The 27479-nt window shown below is 39.8% G+C and overlaps 1 protein-coding gene across 4 annotated transcripts in view; it reads left to right on the top strand.

The window, feature by feature from the left end:
• iqsec1b (IQ motif and Sec7 domain ArfGEF 1b) overlaps positions 1–27479 on the top strand; it is a gene marked incomplete at its 5' end in the record, with an annotated part of 239537 nt that overhangs the window by 3356 nt on the left and 208702 nt on the right. The gene's annotated exons all lie outside the window — the stretch shown is intronic.

The raw sequence follows: 27479 nt of genomic DNA, 5'->3' as shown, positions 1-27479 counted from the left end.
GGGTATAAATTTAGACTCATTTTGTAAATACATTGTCCTGACTTTTTGGACTTTTATATTGCACATAGACAACATAAAAAATGAATGTTGTTACCGTGACTTCACTCGCTGGGTAGTGAAGGCTGGGTTTGAAGCCTCGAGATGAGCCTTTTTGCTGCTGTGAAAGTATTGATAACGTTGCCTGAGGGGATATTAGATACGATGTGATAAAATCTCTGATTACAGTGCTGTCATGGTTTCCTTCACGTCCTACATCCTCCTATGTGCTTTTAATGTAAATGTGAAACTACAGCATCTCCAGTGGTGAATGATCAGCTCTACAGTCTAATGGCTCGTTTAATGATCCCTGCACAAGTTCAGACACCAACAGCAGCTACTGCTCAAAATGCTGCCTTCACAAAAAGTAGTTCTGCTCAGAAAAGCTGCTTCTGCTGCAATAACCTGGCTGTTTATGTGTGCAGTGCGTGATGCAATAAAGCCCTTTTTCACCTATGACATCATTATCATATTTACTTGCTTACCACTTGTATGGGACTATAAATAGCTCTTGGTGCGACACAGATGATGGCAGCTCGTTTCACCTCCTGGGATTTTCCGTCCTATTATGGCTTTTTAGTTTCCAAGTGGGGAAGATATGTCTCTGAATTCTCCCGAAATTTTGTAAAACTGTATTACATAAGAGTTTGGTCAAAATCACTTCTTTTATGCACAAACACACACAGCTGACAGGGAGTCCTGTCCCCTGTGTTCTGTCCACAGTTGGGCCACGTCAGCTGTTCTTTTTGTGCTGACCACAGTCAGCATATAGTCCTGGCCTTGACTGGAGGACCAATGGGAGAGCTCTGTTCCTCGTGGGCCCTCTGACAGACGTCTACACACAGACACGGAGTGGATAATGTTAGTCTGTCACCACACAGTCACCCTGTTACTCTGGGTAGTCAGTGAAGTAAGAGCTGCTTCAGAGTCTGTTTGTGTTTTGCTACAGTGGGATCTTGTTATTCTCAACTTTACTCCCTATGAGCTAATCCTCTGTGGAAGGGCTGCTTTCCCCTGTTTACGCTTAAATGTTTAAAGTTTACATAGGACACAAGGTCACCCAGCTCTTATCAAGGTCACGTGTGATGTGTTGTGGGATCTGGAACAGAAGTGTGTAGAAGATTCTTTTGACATTACAGTTTTCATGTCCATTGCTAAGTTTTTAAGAAGGATCAGTGATATAAAGAACAATATATAATGTTTCTAGGCAGGGTCATTTTACCATTCAAGATACTTTTGGATGCTTTAATGGAGGGCTACACATACAGTACATCATAGTTTTTGAATTGCAGTGAAAGTCAATAAAGGGATTTGAGGTTTTAAGGGTATTTAATAATCCACATTCATTAAGTGAATTCCAGCGTATTTTGCATTTGCACACAGCTCAGGCTCAAACATTATATACAGCAGAGAAATCAGTGATGATACACAAGACTAGCTGCACAGTTGCATGTACTGTCATTTATCTTTTACATCAACAGACAGAGCAATGCATATGTTAATAATAATAACACATTTCCTCTCTATTGCTGAAAGTCAGGATTTCAGCCTGTCCTTAGTTTACAAGGATCTGTCAAATTTGAATAGCTTTTATAAATTGGAAATATTTTGCGCACACAGATTTCTGATACATTAAGCGACACGTTGGGCAGTATCCCTTTCAAATAAACTGACTCGTAAATCTGACTAAACTGGCTAATCACTTAGAATACTTCAAAGCAAAACAACAAAAAATCTGCAGTTTTTCTGGCTTTGGCTGGTCTGGACAAAAAAGATATTTGAAGACATCATCTTAGGGTCTGTGAAGCTGCCTGGAACTACTACAAGAAATCAGCAGATAAATGAATGCACACAGACCTCACGTGTGCAAATGTGAGTTTCTGTTTCATCACTGGGGCGATCGTGGCTCAAGAGTTGGGAGGTCGCCTTGTAATCGGAAGGTTGCCGGTTTGAGCCCTGGCTCAGACAGTCTCGGTCGTTCTGTTCTTGGGCAAGATACTTCACCCGTTGCCTACTGGTGGTGGTCAGAGGGCCCGGTGGCGCCAGTGTCCGGCAGCCTCGCCTCTGTCAGTGCGCCCCAGGGCAGCTGTAGCTACATTGTAGCTTGCCATCACCAGTGTGTGAATGTGTGTGTGAATGGGTGGATGACTGAATGTGTAAAGCGCTTTGGAGTCCTTAGGACCTAGAAAAGCGCTATACAAATACAGGCCATCACTTAGAAGTTCATAACAATGGCTAAATAAGGCCCACGTGAACAAACTTGTTTCAAACAGAGAGAATTCTGTTAATATTCTGGGTACCAGTTTCAGCTGTAAATTAATACACATTTGGATCTGCGCAGTAATGTGTTTCTAATAGTTTTTGGATGCAAGTACGTGAGCAGACTTAAAAGCCAAGAAGAATCAAGTATATCAGACTTCGATGAACAGACGGTAGACGGTTCACATCACGCTCATTTTTCTTTTGCATTTGTTCACAAGAAGAATTTGAAGACGTCCTTCTTAAGGGGTGGATCGTTACTATCATTTGGTTTTTTGGGTTTTTTTACAGGTCAGAACAAAGTGGTTGTAACTAATCTGGCTGTAAGGGGTATTAAGTCGATCAGCTGTTGGGAATTATTTGCTTAGTTGCTTTTGCTTTAATGTCATCTCAGTTTGAGTATGAAAAAGACATTTGACTACTTTAGCCTTGATCTGTGAAACTGGCAAAAAATAACCACACGAGTAGGTAATAAGAAAATTAATTATTAACTAATTATTAATTATGAATTTTGGAATCCCTACAGCTGAAATTTTGTCCTTCCTTAATCGCTATATTTTGGTATTTCTGTGAGTTCAAATTGCAACCCAAGTTTTAATATGGAATTAATTTAATATTTCCTTAAAAATATGATTTCTAGACCATTTATGAGCATGTCCTCTGCAGCATATAGAGCAGTAGCTGCTGTATAACATGCTTTAAAGCCTTATACTTAATAGGGTTTATTCAGCCAGCTCTGTGTCACATTGCGTTCCCTCAAAGGGACCGGAGAATGAACAATCCCCTGGACGTCCTTCACCCATCCCAAGAGCTGTTCTTTTGAAAGGGTGTTTATTTCAAAGTTGGACTCGAGGCTTTATCACTTCAGTGTTTACATGTGTGTGCGCAGCGCTGCAGGGAATAACATCTCGCTGGTCAGCAGCTCAGATTTCACAGCAAATCGCGAGTCAGAATTGTTCCCTGCCAGAAGACATATGAAAATTGGTCCGGAATACAACATCGTTTTGACTTTATGAGTAAGCACATATGCCACAGATGCTGTGGGAGAGCTGTGAAATATGAGCTGTTCTTTTAAAAATATATATTTATTTATTTGATTTAAAGCCAAAGCTGAAATACATTTCACACAGAGAACAGTGTGGATTTTGAACCCCGAGGGTGGTCTTGACAGGCTGCCATTTGAATGCAGAAGATGAGAAGAATAAATAAAGTTTCAAAAGGAGAGAACACATTTTGCAGTGAAATGTTCATGGAGACTGTTTTGGAGGTAGAAGAGACCTTCTGCTTTATATGATTCTGTTAATGTTTATTCTCAGTATGTTACACCCTCTGTTGTTATGATGTGGGGTAAACTTTCAAAAGAGTTAATAGAAAAACATAAAAAAAAACCTGCAACCCTGCACATGAGAAGTGCAAAATGTGGTGATTTATCACACAATCAGGACAGGCATTAGAAGGCAGATGGTAATGAGAAATTGATAGATTGCCAGACCCAAAGGGGAGAAATAAACTCTAACTTGGTGAACACAAACTCCAGGACTGCATTCAATCAAAGTTGAGAGACTATTTCCTCTAATATACCAAATCTTTTCCCATGATGCTCCTCTTACCCTGTGGGGTCTGATCACTGTATGAGATTGAAAAGTTAATTAACCTTCTTTTTTATTCCTCCTTGAAAGGTCTTTATTGTCTGTGTTGGTGTCAACCAGATATAATTTCCAATTAAAACATATTTTTGTGGATAATAACCGTAACCAAACTGTGTCACATCAGGGCTTTTTTTTTTTTTTTTACAATGACTCCTCTTGTTGTGGAGCTACAACAGGATCTGTGGTGTTCTGTAAGCACGGCAGCAGTGCTTGACAAGTGAAGTCTAAAACTAGATTAATACACGCCAAAGTGTCTGTGGCCCATTAAGGTTGTCAAGAAGCCCAGTAACTTATTTTGGTTGTTTGTTGCATTGTGGATAAACCTAAGGTCTTTTACAGGAGACTCAAGGGGGACCGACTTGCTAGATAAGCTGTGAGATCAATTGGCATCTATAAAAAAAATCACTGTTTAGAATGAATGGGCAATCTGCTGTTTTTCTCTCCAAGACCATCTCTCTGTGTTAGCCTCGCAGAAGACTAGCAACCTGTCCAGGGTGTATGCTGCTTCTCGCACTATGGTAGGTGTGTTAGGCTGGTTACAAGTTTCACAAGTTTTGGTGTTGCAGATTCCTTTGGGGTTGGGTCGCCAAGGACATCCAGCATCACAAATGTGCCAAATCAAATGGAGTGGACCCTCATGAATAAGGGAACAACTGAACGGAGCCTCTTTGATCGTAACTATAGATAAAATGATATTTTACAATTTTTCAGATAGAAAGTGGTGCAGAAAGGTGAAGATGTCAGTGCACAGCTCAAAATATCTAACATAAGATAAAATCGCCAGCATTAAATGATGAAACTTTAAACCTTAATGTGGTCCAATTCCAGTTTGTCTTGTTGTTGATGGTTAGTATATCCATTTACAATGCATTATTCTGCAGCTGTGACGTGAGCTGAAAGAGATGCTTATTAGCTATACACGCTTTCACACAATAACTGCAACAGAGTTTCTATGTAACCATAAGTAACAATACAATAAGGCTTGTTTTCAACTCTTGGACCAACAGAATATAGCACAAAGCTTATGTCGAGCTATATGAATAATTTGATAATAGACTGTAATGGTTTTCACCCTGGAGGCTCCTGTACTGGCACCAGACAGTATCTGTTAACATAGTAGAGGGCTCTGATAGCCAAAGGCTCTCCCTCCTAGGAACTACAAGTAAGCCTGCAGTCTGAAAGCTCTATTGGCATAATAAGTCCATGAGACTCAGAGCCCGTAGTTGCTCTGCCCCAAGACTGTGGAATGCACTTCCACCAGATCTCTGGTTTATAAATTCTTTCTACTTTTAAATCACCTCTCAAAACCCGTCTGTTCAGGACTGCACAGCCGTCATTATTACTTGGCCGTAGTGGATTGTTACCTTCATTAGTTTTATAGTTGTGGTTTTATTTGTTTCCTTTTTGTGTATATGTTTTTATTTTGCTTTTCTAGTGTAAGGTGACCTTGAGGGTCTTTAAAGATTATTATTATTATTATAACTGTGAGGATTTTGACATTAGAGGCACCAGAATTCCAAAAAACTGGCCAGACTGAGCGACAAATAAGCTGTTTCTTGAAGAAGTTATTACTTAAGTTTCTTCTAAAATTTGTAATTTTAAATAGAATTTGATACAAACAAGTATTTAAGATTAATTTTGGGGGGCTTTTATTAGTTTTACAAAGTTCAAATTAATTTTGGATCACATTCGGTCGCACGGTGTCATTGTGAACAACTTATTGCCTGCATTTTAAAACTGATCTCACAGTTGGCTCCAACAGCATAGGAAGCACATTTTAAAGAATTCATTTGTGCTTCACGTGCAGCCTTTCTCTCACTGCTGCGACTCAGTTCACAGCCCTTCACCTCATCAGCTCTTCTCCTCAAGCCCGAAACCCATCCGATTCTGCAGCTCCGCTACAGATTTTCACTTTACTTTTCTTGGATTAGTTCTCCACACTCTGTGACTCTGTGTTCAGTTCAGCTACGCTTCCCTGCTGCTCTACACCGCCAGCAACCTGTCCATTTTTTCACACGTTCCATTAAACACTGCTCTGACCTGGCTCAGCACCCTGTTTGTGTCTCTTTCAGCCCTGCAGTAATTCTTCATCTTTCATCTAACTTCATTTCCCTATATATTAATCAATTACAGCTAGCTAGCTCATGTTAGAGCAGCCCCTTTGGTGGAGTTACTATACTCATGTACTTAAATTGTTCTTTGCTGGTTATTGGTTTTTGATTTGGTGGTCTGTGAGCACACACACACACACACACACACACACACACACACACACACACACACACACACACACACACACACTCTCCGGAGGGAAGTTTTGGGGAGAAGACAGGAGGAGAGGAACTGAAGAGCAGCATATCAGACTGTAATTCTGCTTCCTGGTCCCAGCTCTGGACAGTCGTGTTTCGGGGTGTTTAATACATTTGTTCACATTTCTAGAACTACTTTAGCTCCATCTAAAGTATGATGGATGCCATCTCTCTTCTAATTATGTATGAAGCCAATGTTCTTTTCTGGTTTCAGGAGCACGTGCAGCAGAACATATCACTACTGGTAGTATCAGAGTGCTACATGGTTTTAGCAAAAGTACACACTGACTGGTTATTCATTTTAGTCACCTCTGATGGATGTAGATTACCAAATCTGTACTTATCCACAGTTGTATGTAGTTGATTATGTTCATTTTTGTAACAGCTGATTGTTTATGGTCATTTTGACACAGGAGGCTGTGGGGATTGAGTCGTGTGGCTATTCGGTTTGTCTGTGTTTTTCAGCCCTGCAGGTGTCTCCCTAATAAAGAGGCCACCTTATGGTGTGATCATTAACAAAGTTAGCTGAATTGCTGTTGCGTATATTTAGAACTGATTCAATAACACTGACCCGTGACTCATTGTTAAAAGGATAACTGATTGGACAGAAGTAAAAATGTAAATTATTTTGCATATAATATCATATCATAGCCTGGTGATGATAATGAGGAATTTTATTGATAGCAGCCTATGATTGTTCTGTTTGGGTTTAGTTGGGCTGATCCTGATTGAACCAAGTTCATGTGAAAAATGTAAAGAAAATTACTGCAAACACAAAAGAAAAAAAATGGCATTATTTATGCAAAGTGCATACTTTGTGCTGTCTGAAAGGTAATGATCTGACCTTAGATTCAGTTTCTAAAATGAGTTTTAGTAATATATAAGAGATAATAAGACAATAACATATTTTTAAAATATTGTAATACCATAAAAAGCTCCAGTACGACTGCTGGGGTTGAACAGTTGAATTTTCAGATTCAGCCTCTTTGTGTTCTTGTTCAGGCTCCAGTGTCATTACTCTTTACTTGTTACTTTTAAAAACGGTAATGTGTTACTCCTTGGAGCGTGTGATTCATTATCATAGTACCGTGATGAATTACATTCTCATTTAATCCTGGATGACTACTAGTCAGCTCTTCTAGCACCAATGTATGAAATGCATAATGCATACGATAGCAGATATGAGAGTTATGAGGTTGATCGTCCGTTGCATCACCTTTGCATCAACTTTTTTAGTAGCAATTAGCATAAAGATGGTGCTTTGGATGCAGTTGAACTGTCACGAAAGACTCTTTTAAGAATTCGTATTAAGATTCAAATCAGCTGTGACTGTTTCCTTGAAATAAATCGGACCCCTCTGGGAGCTCTGTGTTGAGTCATGCTTATCGATAATCTCATGGCAGTGCAGGAGCACATAATGTTTACTGGAACAGAACGGTACAAATTAGATTTTTTTTTCCTGAGTTTTTGCCAAGAAGTGTTTGATGTATGAGGTACCAGTGTAAAGATGCCCAGAGTGTTAAGAGACAGTTTTATTTGCATTCGTCATTAATCATGGCAATTGGTTTAAGACCAAACAAACCTTCACTCATAAAACACCTGTAAAGTTCCTTTTGAAGGTTTAGAAAGCTCTGTTGTTCGCGTTAGCTTTCAGCGGTCCTTTCTGTTAGCGCCTGTCTGCCTTTGACAGCACTTTAGCCCCAATAACTGTCATCTCAGTCAGCAGATTTCCACGTGACTGTTGTCAGAGAACTGTTGTGAACCTGCTCTAATATTTTATGGGTTGTATTCTTTATGATGTGAATGTCTTTACTCACACTGTGCTACAATCAAAAGAACTTGCTTGCAAAACAGATATGCACTTTCCTTTTCAAAGTATTTCAGTGAAGTGCTCAAAATTTCAGCCATTTAATGGTCATTGAATATGGTAATGATCATATATTGTGCAGGTTGTGTGAACAGGGAAGGGAAAAGTCTGGAACCAAAGGCATGGAATATGCACGGCTTGTTGGAGGATGGGGGAAATTGTCCAAAAATGTCCAAAAAATGAACCTTTTATGATTGATGTCACCAATTTCTACCTATTTACTCACTGATTGCACTCCATTAAACAATAGGCACCTACTTTCCTGCATTGTGGTGAATTTATTTACACCAATTTTGTGTATTTTAATAGCTCACACTTATAGTTACTTACAGTTTACTTACAGTTTGCAGTTTTAGTAACTTACAGTTACTTGAAAAAGTCGTTTCCGGTTGGTTAACAAACGTGTGCAGCACACAAAGACACATACCTGCTAGTGCAAAGTAAGAAATTCATGAAGTACTGAATTACATTCAGCAAAACAGAAACAGAAATCAGAAGACACGAACAACATCATTTCTCTACTGAGTGAACGTGAGGCTTTTACACACAAACTCGCTACAGCTGTAACTGGTCATATCCTTAACTCAAGTATCCAAAAAGATGACTTATGAAAGAATTGACCCATAGAACCATTCAAGGGGGGAAGCTGTCCATAGAGGTTTAACCCTGTTTAGTAACAGGCTGTAAACATTCCTAATGTTAAAAAGATGGCGATTTTAACAAAGGAGGCAGTCTCCACGTGGCCATTTTTGATTTGCAAGACATATTTCAGGAGTCTGAGACATTACTCACTGAGAAATGTCCTCATGCTTTTCCGTCTTCTTTTCTGTTTTTATGGAAAATCTATTATGTACAGCAGTCCTGGAATTTAGTCAAAGACATGACATTAAATTGATCTACCCTGGCACCATCCACTTCAGAGGAGATGATAACATTTTTCAGTAGGATTTTATCAGGTGTGCAAATGGAGGCCATCTATCATTGAGGTGAATCCATTTCTCTGCCAGCTGAAGGACCTATCATGTAGACTGCTCATCTGTTGCATTGTTGTGCGCCCAAAGTGCAAAAATGAGCTGGAATTGTACATTTAAGTCACTAACCATATTAGGCAGGAAGTTGCGTGCATACATGTAGGTTATGTTAAAGTTTAGCATGGTATGAGGATTTGTCAGCTTGATTCCACTCTCCTCTACTGTTTCGTATTCAGTCACTAGTTTAACAATAGCTGCACGGGATGCTTTCTGGAGAACATATGATGAACACATTTAATATGAAACAGCGCCCCTCCTCTTCTACCCTCAGCCTTGCACCCTTTCAAAATACTTTATATCCAGGTGTGCTGGCCTCGGGTGGATAGTTGTTTTACAGGATTCTTAGGACAAACTCAATATATCTAAATTAAAATTTACAAGTAGCTGTTTCATGTATTTAGTCTCGGGAACAAAGGAACATTTTCTACTTCCCTAAAAGACCTTTGGTTTTAATGGAGAGGTCCCATATATTTATTAACCATTTGATTTATCGGTTAGCTGATCTTTGTTCAGTATTTTTATGAAATATCGGTTGGCTGATGACTAAAAGAGTGATTTTGGATTCCATTCATTTCAATGGTGGTTGAACATAAGGCATTCGAGTTGTGTTTGCTGGATATGTTGGTGAACTTGTCATACAAATATTTCATGTAGATAACTGGCTTATCAACACGTTCTCACTCCCAAAGCGTAACATATTACGTTTTTGGCTACCCACCACGTTTCTAAATGACGACCTCAGAAAAAAGAGGAAATATGAGAACCGTCTGGACTGAATCTACACATGTTCGCTCTTAGCTTCTGAAGATTTTTACAGTTCTGGCTGGTTACACCAGCTGTGGATGAACTCCCATTCCCCGTGCGAACACACCTTTCAGCAGCCACCCACACTCCATCTGTTATTACAGGTAGTTCAAAGACTTGTCCATCTGGTAACAAATCGATGTGTCTGTTTCTCCCAGACAACAATTAAAAAATTAGAGAGGGAACATGAGCTTACTGTTTTTATTTCATGGCTTATTATCAGGAATGCAGACGGCAGAATGACCCTTCTGTGGTTTGGCTTTGTTGTCCACAAGGACCAAGATGATGGAAAGATGGACATAGGAATCTCTATAGAAAAGGCCAATATTAAATAAGACAAATGCATTCAAGTATAGCCCCACTGTTTGATTGCATCTGTCAGTGTTAGCAGTGGTCCGTCAATACAACCGAGAACAACTCATTTTAGAAATTTTTTTATTTTTATATCCAACTCAATCCATGTGAACCGTGTCCTTGCACTTAATTAGAAGACAGACAGAAAGTCACAAACAAGTACTGTTAGATTATTTCAGGAACTGAGTGAGTGGGACTATAATGACATGCTGAAAAAGAATTGTGTTTTTAGAGAAAATGTTATGCTTTTAAGATCCAGTCAGTCATTGTGCTGTAAGGTAGTTGCGCATCGGCTTTACACTGTAGCTATAGTTATTGTTTGATTTGTACTGGCAAATTAGTTCAGTGGCGCTGATCACTGTCTGTTAGTAACATTAGTCTAATTAGACACATCCTGCTGGTCTCTGTGTATGGCTGCCTCTCCCTCAAACTGGTTCTGCTGGGGGCTTATTCCTGTTAAAAGGGAGTTTTTCTTTCCCACTGTCGCCAAGTGTTTGTTCATCGAAGGCCATCTGGTCATTGGGTTTTTTCTGTACTACCCCATGGTCTAATATAAGTCCCTAGACTATTGTGATACTATTGTGACTGTTGATGTGTATGTTGTGCATTGCTCTTGCCTTCTCATGCATCTTTTACCATGGACTATTGCTTATTAATGTTTTACAGCATCACAGAAGTAAGGAAACTTCAACTGGCACAATCTAGCAAGCTGCATGCTTTTGGGAAATATCCAGAGGTGTCAGTGATACAACAAACTACAAAAGTCATTGTTTCTGTTGTGGTCTAAAATTTAGATCACAACATAAAGAACGCAGAGATTTAGAGATTTTTACATAAAGCAAACTTTAACTAAAAATAAAGTATGACATGAGAGGCAGGATCACCTTGAAATGGGGCATTGTCCCATTAATTTATTCCTAATCTACATATTGTTCCTGTCCATCAAACATAAAATGTGTATTTTTCAGTCCATGATCAAATATTTGTTATCCTCCTCTGAGGGCAGAATATCTAAAGGTCAGGTGTGAGTATAAATGAGCTCTGTGAAAGATCCACTCACAGAGCTACTTTGTTAAATTCCTATGTGAGATGTCATCTTGACATTTTCGGTCAGAACAGTTTAGAGGTTCAGTCTGATGTCGGTTTGAAAGTCTTTTGTTGAATATGGTTCAGAACTTAAAAAAAGGGACATGAAAACATAAAGTCGTCGAGTTTCATAAATGGTATGATGGTGATGTGTTCAGCTGTTTCTTGCCACCTTTGTTTATTCAGATAATTTTATATATGTGTACTGGAACGAGTGGTGTTGGTCATGATAATGCGTGGCTTCAGTAATCTTCATGAAATACAACAACCCAAGACAGCTGTTATCTCATGAAACCACATGGTGAGATTTTAAGTGAAAAAACTCTCCAAATATATTTGCCTTTTTCTTTTCAGCTGAAATGTTGACTCTGCAGTCTTGACCTGTATTGGTTTTAAGCCACCCTCTACCTGCTCATGACAAAGTAAAAGCTTCACAGATGTTGACTGTAGCTAAAATGTATTTATGATATTACTGCGGTATCTACCCAGTCTGTGCTTGGGGTCAGACATGTCCTTCAGGGCCAGGCAGCCGATATGGATCTGTTGACAGCATTGAGGTGAGTTCTATTTGATTTCACATCCCCCAGAAGACTGAATACTTGAGCTGCTCTGGAAGCACAGATTTTCCACTCAGCTTATTATTGAATGCTGCAGGTTTTCTCAGCAGTTATCGGAGGTTCAGTATGGAGTTGACTAACGGTTAGTGTTAATGACAACTTTAACTTTCAGAGCCATGCACATAGTTAAATGATAACATATCCATGCCAGTTCTCAACTGTAATGACCAAACTATCAATCCCTAAATGTTAAATAGCTCAGATTCCCAATGTCTGTTTTTTTAAGTAATTTATTAATGAAATATAGAATACAAAAATATTAGAAATACTTAGATTTGGAATTTGTTTTGCTCTCTCCTTCCTGTTTTTATGGACAGAAACCAAACTAATACCACTGCTTCATCATGCATATTGGTATGTTTTATTAGAACGGTATCAAATGTGACATCCATAGGCTCGAGCCAAGTCGTTACCATAGGCAAGAGGCAGGGACCACCCTGCACAGGTCGCCTATCTGGACTAACGCAGAAAGAGACAACCATTCACACTCACTTTCAAACCTGTGGACAATTTAGAATCACCAGTTAACCTAGCATAACATGTCTTTGGACTGTGGGAGGAAGCTGGAGTACCCGGAGAGAACCCATGCAAAAACAGTTGTGTTTTGAAATTATTTACATTTTTGTATGATTTTAAGGCAGTTAAGAGGTAATCCAAAAACACTATAAAAGTAAAGTGTAATTTTAAAAAAATGTAGTGGTGGTGTGAAACTAATATGAGATACCAAATATATGAAAACCTCTTTGGTATCAGTGAAAGAACATGCTTGTCTGGGTTGTACACTGCCTCTCGCCTACTGTCAGCTCGGACAATCTCAAATGCCAGTGTGCCCCAGAGTTAAATAAGCATTTACAAAATGCATAGAGGGATGAATAGATGACTGACAATAGCACTGGATGGAATCAGATGGAACTGGTTTTGGAAAAACATAAAATTAAGTGATTAGACATCCTCAAAAACAGGAGCAGAGTCTAAAGTCGTGCCAGTAACTCTCTGAAAGAGCATTCTCACCTAGCATCTAATGGTTCTGTATGAGAAAAAGTCTTGACCTGGCGATTGCAGAAGATAAAAACCTCATTTACAACTTGTTATTAATAGAACATTCATGTTCATACAAACAGAACCGGGATCGGGATCGGGTGTTAATGCAGTTCTGCGCAGCATGAATATAGTGCGAAAATAAAATCAGTTCCAGAAGTTCAAAGGCTATCTTATTTTTGTTACCCATTCCTGTTAACTCAGAAAGCCTGATAGAAGCAACGTGTAGCTGCAGTGATGATATCTCAACAGCAGCACATAATTACCACACAGCAGTGTTACCTCTTATGAGCAGCACTCTGTGATATTTTGGTATGTGCATACCAAAGTAAAATCAGATTGTATCTCGAGTTTAAATGCAAACCCTTCTCATCCATTTGGAAACATTAAGGTTTCAAGTAAGAGGCTTGACTGCTTCGATTGACAAGTGTGCCAACATAGACAGTGGTATTGTTAGGTGTCTGCTATGGTTGTGCTGTTGGGACTTTTTGATCATTTTTATTTGAGTTATCTGATAAATTATGAGCTTCTCTGTGATGCAGTTTTTCAGGTTTAGTGAGTGAAATTCTGCCATTTCTTTAGCTTGTTACTTCACACTGTGTCTGTCTGTATGTGTTTTAGTGATGTAGCTACCTGATCACTTTACTCTCATCAACTTCAAAATGTCGAGAAGTGAATAGGTGACTGCATCCATCTTTTATATACAGTCTATGGATTTCTCTGATGATTTGTCTCCTGGTATTTGAGTAATTTCAGTCGACACATGTGTCTGGTGGCGACCTGGCAGCCTCACCTCTAGCCTTGCCACAAACTTGTTTTCATTAACTTTGTGCATCATAAAGAAAATGAAACCCTGAGAGGTATTTTCAAAGTGGTAAGATTAGATATTCCAAACATGTGTGGCTGTTTTTTCAGGAACTATGATGGGAGCCCACACTGCCCATACTATTTATTTCACTAAACTGTAGCACAACATTGACGATGTTCCAGATTGCTGCAGTCTTCACCCTGAGCCTGGCTATGCCAACCTAATCTCCAGTTCTTGTGACATAATTTTTTTCGTTGTCTTGAACAGTCCAAAGGTCACAGCAGGTCACGGAAGAGCTCTTCTTGGTTTGTCAGCCTTTATTTCACAGCTACATTCCAGTCCCTGTGGTTATATAATTACATATCTCTGGTGCACTGGTAAAATCTGGTTGTATGGTCCAGTTGCTTGTGTGGTTTGAAACTGTAAGTTGTGCACCAAGGAAGAATTTCCAGAGAGTAAACAAACACTGAGTTTAAAATGCAGAAAAGTATAGTGGGTTGTCTGTATAATATACTTATGTAGTTGTTAGTTTACCTAGTATGGAGTTGTATAATTTTAGAAATATGCTTACTTTACTCCCCAAAAGGAACCGGCCCAATGAGCTGAATGACTTCCGACCGGTGGCACTGACGTCACATCTTATGAAGACTCTAGAGCGGCTCTTCCTCAACCTCCTCCGACCACAGGTACAACATGCCCAGGACCCACTACAGTTTGCATACAAGGCGGGTGTCGGAGTGGAGGATGCCATCCTGTACCTCCTACACAGAGCCCACTCACACCTGGATGGGGGAAAAGGCACGGTCAGGATCCTGTTTCTTGACTTTTCCAGTGCCTTTAATACCATCCGGCCCTGTATGCTTCAGGAAAAACTGAACAGGATGGAGGTGGACCCCTGCCTGGTGGCTTGGATCTCCGACTACCTCACCGACAGACCACAGTACGTCAGGCTGAAGGACATCACGTCTGACACTGTGGTCAGCAGCACAGGAGCACCACAGGGAACTGTGCTGTCCCCTCTTCTCTTCACCCTGTACACCTCTGACTTCTGCTACAACTCTGAATTATGCCAAATTCAGAAGTTTGCAGACGACACGGCCATCATGGGGTGTATCTGGGATGATCAGGAAGAGGAGTACAGAAGTCTGGTGAGGAACTTTGTCACATGGAGTCACACAAACCACCTGCAACTCAACACCTCAAAGACTAAGGAACTGGTTGTGGACTTCGGGAGGTCCAGAGCAGGTCCACTGCCGGTTCAGATAGAGGGGGAGGAGGTGGAGGTGGTCAACAAGTACAAGTACCTCGGGCTGTGGGTGGACAATAAACTGGACTGGTCATGCAACACAGAGCACCTGTAAATAAAAGCCCAAAGCCGACTGTACTTCCTCAGGAGGCTGAGGTCTTTTAACATCTGCAGGAAGCTCCTGAGGATGTTTTACCAATCAGTGGTTGCTGCAGTACTTTTCTATGCTGTGGTGTGCTGGGGGAGCAGCACAGCAAAGAAGGACTCATCCAGGCTGGAGAAACTGATCAGGAGGGCTAGCTCTGTGGTCGGCATGAAGCTGGACACTCTGGTGACAGTGGCAGAGAAAAGGACATTAAAGAAACTGATGGACATTATGGACAATGCTGGGCATCCTCTGCACACGGCCATAAACAATCAGAAGAGTCTGTTCAGTGACAGGTTGCTTCTCCCCAAGACAAGAACTAACAGACTTAAAAACTCCTTTGTCCCACACGCCATCAAACTGTTTAACGCCTCTCTGGAGGGGAGAGGGAGGGGGAAAAGGGGGATAAAGGAGAAGGGAACAACTAAGCTGTAGTGCTTTTTCACTTCACTGTGCAATACCTTTTGTTAATAGTCAATGGTGCAATAGACCTCAATACTTGAAATGTGCAATTCACTTGTATTTTTATTTTTATTCCTATTTATTCTATTTATCCCCTTCGTATATTTTATTTATATATGTCTCTGTATCTATATGTGTGTGTGTGTGTGTGTGTGTGTGTGTGTGTGTGTGTGTGTGTATCTATCTATATATATATATTATATATCTATCTATATCTATCTATCTATAGAGATAGAGATAGATAGAGTTACAGAATATTATATCTATCTAACTTCTGTCGGTGCTGTGCTTTTGGAAACCGAATTTCCCAGAGGAACCCACCCGAGGGATTAATAAAGTTCTATCTTATCTTATCTACTTAAACTTTTGTTTTATTTTGAATCCTGTCATATTTCATTCATGAGATAAAGCCTGATATGTAATAAATAATAAAAAGTATGAAATGCCAATAAATGAGTCTTGGGAATTCAGATCTACCTTTTAAGTACATGAGCAGCAATGTTTCTAAAAGTGTTCTGGATTTCTACTGAGGAATTCAAAATAAAGATGTGACAATCAGTTGGTTTAAAAAAAGAACAAAAGCATAGGAACATAAAAATGGCCCAATGCAAATTGATGGCAGCAGTAAAAAAAAAAAAAAAAAAAAAAAATCAGTACCAATGCATGAAAACCTGCAGGGTTTGTAATGTCACATTGTGACATCTTTACTGCAAATGGCATAGAAAACAGATCAAAAACAAACTGCAAACCTTGGGACTCGTCTACAGTGAAGTCATGCTGCTGTGATAAATACAGTTTGGAGTTTAGTCTTAGTGAAATTTGCAGAGCCTTCCCTGAAAAAGACGTATTCTGGATGGAAGCACATGTTGCTTTTTAACCTGTATATACCTTGATGGGGCCTGTAACTGGGACGTATAGGCTCCCAATTACATAAGCACTAATGGACACCTAAATACCTAAAATACCTGTTCTTCACCGAATCATATATTTTAGTTTGCACAATCCAGCCAACATGTGTAAAGTTGTGATAACTGCTGCTCTTATTTCACTTAAATCTGGGTAAAACTGATCAGAATATCTCTGTGCATTGTTCACAAAGCTGGTTTGAAGGGGAACGTTATTGTAAATGTTGTTGGAGCTGGTGACAGTTTTGTGATTTTGCAGGATGGTTCTGCAAACTGCTCACATGCTAGTTCTGTACTAGGTCAGTAAACAAAGGCCCTGGGGGTTTCTAACTGCTGTTCTGGCAGAGGAGTCAAAGAAATGCCCACTGGCCAAAAGAGTACTGAGATCCAAACTCGGCTCTGTTCTGTCTGACAAGTGTTTGTATGTCCTACCCTCCTGCCAGTTTGTCCCATCTGGCACAAGGACACAGCTTGATATGGCTGAAAGGTGTATTTTTAATAGTATTAAGCAGTGAATGACTTTTGTTAGAAATAACAACCTGTGAAGATGCATACAATAAGCAAAATAAAAAATGGCAACATATAATCTGATAAATTGCTACATAGGAATTTTTCACCACAATGTTAAATACTCCTCATGTGTCATTGTGGACTGGGGCATCATTGATGGTTTATAAGCCACCCCACACAGATCTGTGCTGTGTAGAAACACAACTCTGTGGAAATCCTGCTACGTGGCTTTAGGCTAAATCACATGGCTTTTTAAAATTGGTTGTATTAAAGTGTTGCCCCAGTTCTCTATCCATGTGCAGTACACTTTGCAAGATAACAAGGTTAAAGCAATATTTTGTTCAGGTCAGGTCCAAATTACATTTGATGAAAGCATGTTTACCTGAGTAGTTGCTGAATGCTTTTGGGCTGCGATATCAATCCCTAATGTGTTTTTTTTTTTTTTTTTTTTTTTGAGGATGAGGTTTTCTGTTTGGGATTATGAACTAATTTGTAAGGACAGAAATATTGTTACTCGGCTGCTGAATTAGATCAACTGGGACTGGACTTTGAAGCTGTGATCCAGCCATAGCTGAATGTTCAACCATGGAATCAAGTACTGGAATCATGGGTATTTCTTAACAACCACATTCATAGCATATTTAGGCTTTAATTCAAAGATCTCTACAGTTCTCTTCAGTTCTGTTTTCAGTCAGCGTAGCTAAAAGACGACTGATATTTTAATAAAACGAAACTCGAGTCAATGGCAAAAGATAAGACACTGATTATGTCAGATACTGTCATGGTTCTGGGTCATTTGACCCCACCTTTTAAGTTTATGGTGTTATTTGTGTGTTGGAATATTTGGGTTTTCAATTTTTGGAGTTTTGAGTTCTCTTTATTGTTCAGTTATATTTCCAGATTTACTGTTTTCTTGTCGAGACGTCTCTTCTCCCCTTCCTGTGTGTCATTCCATGTTTCCCCAGCCCGCCATGTCGCTCTCTCTCCTGTGCTCTCTCGCTCCCTCTCTCATCTGCCTTTCCTCCTGTGTCAAGCTCATGTGTCTACGTTTCAGTATTTCCTGTTTTATTTTGATAGTCGGGTGGTCAATGCCAGTGTGTTTGTTTTTGCTTCCCCTGTGGCGTCAGGTTCATTTGTCTCAGCTGTGTTCCCCATGTGTTTCCACTTCCCTCATTGCCCTTCTGTGTTTTTAAATCCTCTGTCTTCCTTTGTTCATTTTCAGGTCTTCTATGCATCTCTCCATGTTTTTTTTCTATAGTTTTCCCACATTCCTTGTGTTTAGAGCTTGCTTAGTTTTCCCCCAGTTTAGGTTTTTAGTTTATCTCCAAGCTATTTTGCCTTCGTTCCTCTTAAATAAATACAGGGTCTGCCGCCACAAACCTGTAACAGATACAGCATGATTCCATTGCAGTTCCATTTCTCTTGAGAGGCACCCAAACCTACCCAACAACACTTTACTTCACCTTATGTATGAAAATATACAGTTAAGTATGCCAAGTTCATCAAACTCAGTTGGACAATGGGAATGTTATACAGTTTATACAGCTGGTGCTATATAAGGTAGAATAAACCCATTAAAACGTGATTTAGACGAGGTAGACAATGTTGCATTTTTATTTTGACTATAAATAGCACACACACAGAGACCCCACGTCACCTCGTGAAGACACTTCACTGCTGTTTAGTCTAAGTGTTAAGATCTCCAATGAGTAGGTGACTGTGGAATTTGTTTTTTTTAAATCTGCATCTACAGTGGTTACAATATGGATGCGGAGGTGCTTGTTCAAATTTGCATCCTTTTCAGACCTTAAACATGTGATTGGAGTTCCTCTGTTGCTCTGCTACTTCCCTAAACTCATGATTAGGACACATGGTGCAGTATGTGGCAGTTGGGCTAATAAGAAAAGCTTCTCTGCAAACTAATTTGGTATAAATGTGACCTGGCATTACCCTGCCTAAAGGTAAGATCCAACATGCCTCCTAAACATGCAGGCAGCTGACTGACCGTTTCACACACTCATCAAGTCCAAGGACTCTGCTATTGATTAAAGATTCCAAGATTGTCTTTTTCTCTTTAAGGCTGTCCAATCTGCCTCTTAACAACCAGCTTTGCCTTAGAATGATCTAAAATAGATCAAGCAGCATCTTTTTTTTTCCAACAAAGTTGTGCCGTGAGCAAAGGCACTTATAGCCTTTTCCAAAAATTCTTCACTCGAATGCTAAATAGCAACTGTCAGCAGAATGGTTGTTTTCATCCTTTAAAGAGTTATAATTGGCATATTCTAAAGCAGCCGATGACGAAGACTTTATTATAGCAAGCATCTGCATCTACACCTATTTGCTCACTTCCGTAGTCCTGTATTTGCCAGCTGCTCCCCCACCTCCCCCAGCATCAAGAGAGCACGTTCCTTTTCCAGTTTCTTTGTAGGTGAAGAGGTCTTGAATGTGATCTCAGAATAATGAATGCCATGTATTGGCAGCGGTCTCCTCACAGTTTTCTGTGACAGATGAACCCCTATTGGATGCCAGATCGCTATGACTCATCTCCACTTTGCTGTGCGACTGCCTCACTTCCAATTAAATCTCAGTGATGAAAAGCTGCGGTTAATACCTGTACCTATAATAGGCGCACTTTACTCTCTAATGATCCAGGGAAATTATGAATATTCGAAAAAGGAGCTTTTGAGCAAGATTGAAAAAGCTGCTCTGTATGTGTACATATAGAAAAATGCAGCTTATGGAGCCGTTTTTATTTGAATTTGTTGATCTTTTAATTGAGTGTGAGTACATACAAAACAGTGATTTATGATGAGGAATATGATGTGACAGCCACAGCACAGAAACAGCGACATTTTTATTGCAGTAGCTATTTAATGGACAATACTATTATATTTTGATTTAGAGCCTGTTTCATGTTGGTGTAAACAGTATGTGTGGACATATGGATCAAGTAATAGCAGCTGAGAACTGTCTTGGTAATGTGCATTAACTGCAGATATACTAATCGCATGCTTTTATTTGTCAGGCTTAGGTTTTCCACAAATGTTTGCTAGCTTTTATTCATATATGCACAGCCACTGCAGATGAAAATGAGCTTATCTGTATCTGTATATCTGTGAATTGTCCCTGCTAAGTAAAGTAACTAAGTAAATAAAGTATAATCAAATAAAATAGAATTTAAATATTATAATATAGCTTATGCTAGCTAACCATGTAGAGCTGTTAATGGCTAATTAAAGCATGTTAGTCTGATGAAGGCTGGTCATGAATCAGATAACAGGGTTTATTCATGATCCAGTCTTAACTTAGATATCATTCAGTTTGTCATGTTTAGCTCCTGAATAGCAAAACATGTATGAAGCGTCACTTTAGCCCCTTTTCTAGTGTTGAGTTTTGGCCTACTTTTTTAGGGTTCCCAAGTTCCCATTGTGGGATACTGTTAAGTCGAGTTTAATGTGGAATGCTTAATTTGGATACCCATCCAACCTAATTAAGCAGACTGGGCATCAGTGTAACAGACCCACATGAAAAACTGTTTCTTTGTCTTTTAACCTCTAAAGTCTCTTACTTCTGCAATCAGTAAGAGACTTTAGACTGACTTACATTCACTACTGTGAATGTAAGTCAGCTGCACTCACAGAAAAACAGAGATTTTAAATAAATAAGTCAAATTAAATAAATAAATGAACCGTTTTACATCAAGTATTTACTCCCTGATTCATTTTTGAATCGGTTGCGGATGACACCATTTGCAGTTGAGTTGCATCAACTAACCTTAACCTTAAGTCAAACACAGAAAAATGATGGGCAAACGATGCAGGACTTTGGCTCTGCAGTAAGGATTGCATTCATCAACTTTTAATGCTTTCTACAATATAAACAGAGTGTAAGCGAAAGAGTAAATACAGGGCTTACCCACAAGGCCACGAACTGAATTTTCTTTAGTTTTATTTTGTCTCAGGTTCCCACCTCAGATGATTAACTTTAGCTTGCAGGGATGAACTAAACCAGTGGTATCCTCATAAAGCCAAACGTCAAGGAGCAAGGACATCAAAGTTTGTCCCAGGAGTCTATCCAACAACGGCCTGAGCTGAGAATAGTGGAAACCAGTTAGGCGTCAGCCTCCCAATATCCTGGCCATTTCCCACGCCGGAGGGTTTTTGCCAGTGAGTAATTAGCCTTTGATTAATGAGTATAATTTGGATAGAACAGTTTAGAGTGATGAAGATCTCCATGGGCAATTTATTCACCGGTGATTGGGGGAGATGTGATGTGATGGGCTGGGATTGCGTCTAAGCTGCATTTTGTTTGTTCATTATTTATTTGTTGCAAACATGAGTACAGATTGATGATAATATGACAGCATAATCTCTGTCCAGCATTTGAAGCTGAGTCAGTTCATTTATTCAGTTCAATTTTATTTTATTTATACAGCACCAAATCACAACAACAGGTGCTTTATATTGTAAGGCAGACCCTACAATAATCAGTGTTGGGACTAACGCGTTATTAAGTAACGCGTTACAGTAACTACGTTATTATTGTGGTAACGAGCACGGTAACTAGTTATTATGCCAAAATCAGGAACGCGTTACTCGTTACTGGGATTTAGATAGGGTCGTTACTCGTTACTTCGTGTGGTGGCTATCGCAGAGCTTCCACAGATTCAGTAACATTAGCAAGTGGTGGAGGCCAGCAGGTGGATGAAGGAAAAGGGACGCAGAAGGAAAAGAGACCCGAGGCGGCCGCCGGTCCAAGTGTGAACTGAACTTCAGGTAAGAAGTTATGACCTGCAGTCTCTCTGGGTCAGATATAAGTTTAGGTGGAGTTTATTTTCGTTATTCTGACTTTTTCCGTACTGCGTGCTAGCTAGCATGACAGAGTTTCTATACAGCTGGGTGGGTGCTATGAAGTTAATGATGTTGCACTTTATTTTGTTCATAAGTTATTAGAGTTGCCAACCGTCCCGTCTGGTATTCAGAGAAAATATTACGCGTTTCTTATTGAGGTGAAAAGGAACAGTTTGTCCCGTAATTCAGCTACAATGGAAAAGGCACAAAGCTGGAGTTATTCTGTGTTTACGCTGCACAGCTGCCTCTTCTTCTTTCATTCTCCCCCTCCCTCTCCTGTTTCTACTTCAATCATGAAAACTGATCAATGATCAGCTGATCGTCTTTTCTCTCTTGTTTGTTTATCGCTCACTTTGCGCCAGAAAGAGGAAACCAGCGGATGTCGCGCTAAACAACAGCAGCACGTTTAAGCTTGATCAGCTATTGTTAGAATTTATTTAATATTAATTTCTAGTATCAGCTGATGTTTGCTGGAGCCACAGCTGTAAAGCTGCTGGTCAGGATGTCGGTTTGTATATGTGGTGAGAGGGAAACATGAAGATGAAACCAGGAGATGTCCTTACTGAATCATCAGAGCTGAACAGTGATGGAGAAACAGGTTTACCTTTTAGGTGACATGAATGAGTTGAAGGGAAGTTATGAACTGTTTCTGAGAGACAAATAACACCAGGATCCTTTTTTACGTAGCTGACAGCTGGTAACTGTGCAGGGGCGGATCTAGCAAAGTGTTGCCAGGGGGGCATGTAGGGCATTAACAGGGAGAGGTGGGCACAAGGAAATACTTTTCTTTCTTATTCTCATTTAAAATGTCTCGCTTTTAAAAAATAATTATCTGAATCTTACAACAAACGATTGATAGATTGATGCATATATACCATCAAAACAGTGTACATCACTGTCACAACAGTGTTTATTTTCATTCAAAGGCGTTATGATTTTTCCTATAATGGTGGGCCGGTCTCTAGTCAAAATGTCCGGGCCAATTTTTTGTTCCAGTCCAGCCCTGTAAGCAGCTCATCTGCAGTCTGGTGTTGCCTACATCTTCCTATTCAGAAGGCAGAATTTCCGAGTTCTGAGTACAATCGAAAGCACCACGACTGCAGTTTTTGTGTTGGATGTAAAAGGCGCACATGACACTGTGACGTAGGCTAGAATCATGGCAGCAGTCAATGACGGTCCAGGCGTGGGATTTCTCTCGTGGAAATATGCACATTATCTTTTCCTTTCTATTGGTAGGTGGCACAGTGCACTTGTGGCAAGTAAGCAAGCTAGAAGACTGGCAAAGTTATGGAAGCAACACATTAACAAGAGAATTCTGAGTAAAACCAAAGTTACTTTCCCTAGTAACTAGTTACTTTGAAAGTAACGAGTAACTTGAAGTAACTGAGTTACTTTTGAGAGAAGTAACTAGTAATGTAACTAAGTTACTATTTTAAAGTAACTTACCCAACACTGACAATAATACATACAGAGAAAACCCCAAAAGATCATATGACCCCTATGAGGAAGCTCTTTATGGACATTGCTTCTTTTCTCTCTATATCTCCTACCCCTTGGGTCTATTTTCAGGAAACATGGGATTTCTTTCCACTGCTACGCCGATGACTCCCAGATTTATTTCCCACTTAAAAAGATAAATGGCTTCTCAGTAGACCCGCTGCTCAGATGCCTTGATGAAATAAGGACTTGGATGGCTTTGAACTTTTTACATTTTAATGAACAGAAAACAGAAGTGATGGTTTTTGGTGGCGCTTCTGAGGCCACTATTATAGATCTTGGTTCACTGGCACAGTATGTTAAACCAGTCATCACTAATCTGGGAGTTAAAATAGAGGCAAATCTTAAACTTGAAAGCCAGGTCAGAGCTGTTGTAAGATCTAGCTTTTTTCATTTGAGGGAATTAGCCAAAATAAAGCCTATCTTATCGAAACAGCATTTTCAGACAGTAATCCATGCCTTTGTTACTTCTAGGCTGGATTATTGTAACGCACTTTATTTTGGGGTTAGTGATGCTTCCATTAGGCGCCTGCAGGTTGTGCAAAATGCTGCAGCACGTCTTTTAACTGGAACAAAAAAGTTTGAGCACATTACCCCTATTTTAATTTCACTCCACTGGCTACCTGTACATTTTAGGATTGTTTTTAAAATTCTCTTATTTGCTTTTAAATCTCTTAATGGCCTGGCCCCCCCCTACCTCTCGGAGCTACTACAACCATATACACCTGCCCGTTCCCTTAGGTCCGCCAATCAGCAACTCCTTAAGGTACCGAAAACTAAGTATAAACTTAAAGGTGATCGTGCTTTTGCTGTAGCTGCTCCAAAGTTGTGGAATGATCTGCCCTTGCATGTTAGGCAGGCCTCTTCTCTCTCTGAATTTAAAAGTCTTCTTAAAACATATTTATTCGCTGAAGCCTTTGGCATTGATTAGAGGGGTTGACTCAGTTTGTTTTAACATGTTTCAATTTATTGTATCTATTTATTTTATTGTATCTCATTTTAATTTTCTTTACGTATGCTATTAACATGTACAGCACTTTGTGAAACTCTGGTTTTATGTTAAAGTGCTTTAGAAATAAAGTTGGTATGGTATGGTATGGTATTGGGAAGGAAAAACTCCCTTTTTACAGGAAGAAACCTCCAGGCTCAGGGAGGGGCGGGGCCGTCTGCTGCGACTGGTTGAGGTGAGAGGAGGAAGACAGGAATTCTTGCATTCTGGATTTACTATTTAAAAAAAAAATAAAAATTTCTGGAACAGCTACATGAGCCAGCCAGTGAGTCGATATCTTTAGACTGTCATGTTAAAATTAAAATTTTTGAGGCTCTATGGATAGTTTCCTTTTTGATAATATGCTAATATTCAGTACAAGACAGAGAATTCAGGGCTTGTTCACGTTATTACAGACGTGCAACTCAGATCTCGATTGTGTGACAGGAGTGAAAAATTCCTTCTCTAGAGGGTGATATGCACACATCCTTTTTGTGTCCTACAATAACAATGGCAGAAATTTCAAGCTTTAAAACGAGCAGTGAAACAAGCCGTTACTCCCTGTCCCACACAAGTTAACATTCTGTTCACATGACCTCATTTACTACCCACACCATCCTCAGCCTCTTCTTAGGGATTCACTCTGGAATTGTTACTGTGTTACAGGAGGCAGTCAGATCCCATGTCTGGTTTGAGTGTTGCAGGTCTGGAAACATATTGGAGTAGAACTTTAAGTGCAGTCTTTTTATTTTATGTATATTTACCTGAATCTGTGTGCATACACAGTAGGCTTAAGACATAACTTGTGTATAACCAGCTTTTAGGTAAAGGACATCATGGACATCGCCATCTGGCAAACATTATTATCACTCATTTGCATATGAGTCGATATAGTTACATAACAATTTAGCCACCATTTAACTGTTTTCACAGTTCTTTTATTTATAGGGCATTTCATCAGCAAACTAGAGACTTAAAAATTACACAACAGGATGGACAGCTGTTTAAAATTCTCAGTAAAACATCTGGTCAACCATTTAAAAGAAATGCACATTTCTTTCGTCTCATTTTTAAATTGCTAATGCGATTACAAATGTGTTGCAGGGAGGACTATGTGACCGCAGTGTTTTAATTCATTTTCCATGTCTGCTTGTAACACTGAGGACAAACTGCATAGCCTTGATATTACTGCTGAGCTGCGGAAGGATGTTCATGTGCTTCACCCTGCAGAGGAAATGAAAGAACACAGAGGTATTTCCTATAATCTCTTGATATGTCCTGACGTCAGGATGAAGAGGGGTATTATTCAATCTCTGGCCACTCTGCTGATGGCTGGTCACAGATGTGCAGTCACTGTAGCTGGCGTTATTTCTGCTATGGCTTTAATCACGCAGGTTCTCACACCGCACCCCAGGCCGGCTGCTTTTGCCAATCTGAACTGCAATGAACTTATAAATCCGGGCTGCTACTCTAGATTTAGGCACTTGTTGTCAGACGGAGGAGATTATAGCAGCTCCTACAGCTACAGTTGCATAATACTGAATGGTTGTTGCTGTCATAATGTCATGACCAGCTCAAAAATGACATATTGAATTTTTGGTTGTCACTTACTATAAGGTTGCTATTCTGTTTTTATTCACATAGCTAAGCCATTAAAGCAAATCAGAGTAAAGCATAAAGCATTAAAGCAGCACTAATCACTGTTTTTGAAGCAACAATGTCTTAAATAGTAATAACTGATGTGAAAGGCACTGTATATAGGGAATGACCCCACAGATATTTATCAGCCTCATCTTGATGTTTTAGGAACTTTTAAATATACGAGCTAGCTAGTGACTTTGACAAGTGTTTGGAAGCATACAATTGCCCGTGGTTCACTACATTAGATGATAGTATTTTTGTTTATAGGCTGTATGCCCAAAATAGTGTGAAAGGGGCCTTAATCAAAGAATTAAAATTTGATACTAAGAGTCCTGCATAGCTGAGAAGGTGATGTAACTGAAACTGATAGTTCTCTGGGATTCTGGCCTTGACTGATGGGTGTGTGACAGGAAAATGGTGCCTCGGTTGGGGAAAATCTTTAGCCAACTGTTCAAATATTGAAACGATACAGACAGTCAGGCTGTCCTATGTAGACACAAAGACAATCAGGACTTTTCTTAAGATTGGTTTGGATCGGTATAAAGCTGTTGCAAGAGAAAAAGGGAAGGAAAGAGATTTCTTTGAATTGCCACATTTTGCACAGTTACAAAAAAAACAAATCTGGATTTTTGTAGTTGTTGCCATTTTCATTGCATTTTGACCCGACTCAGCTACAATTGGGAGCAGAAACCTGTATTTATTCATGTGACATTTACCTTTACGTGCTTTTTTTCTCTGCTGGGTGTACACCATATGATTACAATCTTCCAGTCTGCCATGAACTGAATAGAACTGCTGCTCTGGAGATGATCTCCAGGCTCAGCTACTGTGTCTTTTGTCCGCTCCACTCTCGTTGCCACAGGCTCTGTGTGTGAATGTAAGTCAGTGGTAGAGAAGGATGAAGTGTGTGTGTAGTGAACCAGTTGCCCCCTACCTGTGATTGATAATGTGCCTCAATATTTGTGCCATTTCATCTGAGGCTTCTAGGGAAAGCATCAAGCTGGGACTGTCTGTCTGCTTGGAATACTTGCTAATGATGGTGCTGTGACCTCCAGCCCTCCCCCATCTTCCCGATGCGGGGCACCCAGAGAGCAGTCAGGTCTTGCCAGCAAGCACAACCTTGGCTTGAGAGGCAGACATAAAGACACACACTCATTTGGACACATGATCCCTCCCAGCACATAAGCGAGGACATCCATTGAAGCTGCTTTAAGCTGTGTCCCAAATGGCCCAATCATAAGACTGAATTATTCCACACTAAAAACTATTTATTACTTTTAAGTCAAAACTTAAAAAAACTTCTCTGCCAGTATTTTATTGCACAAATTGTCTGTTTGGAAAAAAGTGGGCTTCTTTCTATCATAGACTAGCTAAAGT

This window comes from Aulonocara stuartgranti (genome assembly GCF_965226115.1).
Source record: "Aulonocara stuartgranti genome assembly, chromosome: 5".
NCBI classification, from domain to species: Eukaryota; Metazoa; Chordata; class Actinopteri; order Cichliformes; family Cichlidae; genus Aulonocara; species Aulonocara stuartgranti.
The sequence above is the reverse complement of the archived record's forward strand: the minus strand, read 5'-3'. Positions and strand labels throughout refer to the sequence as shown.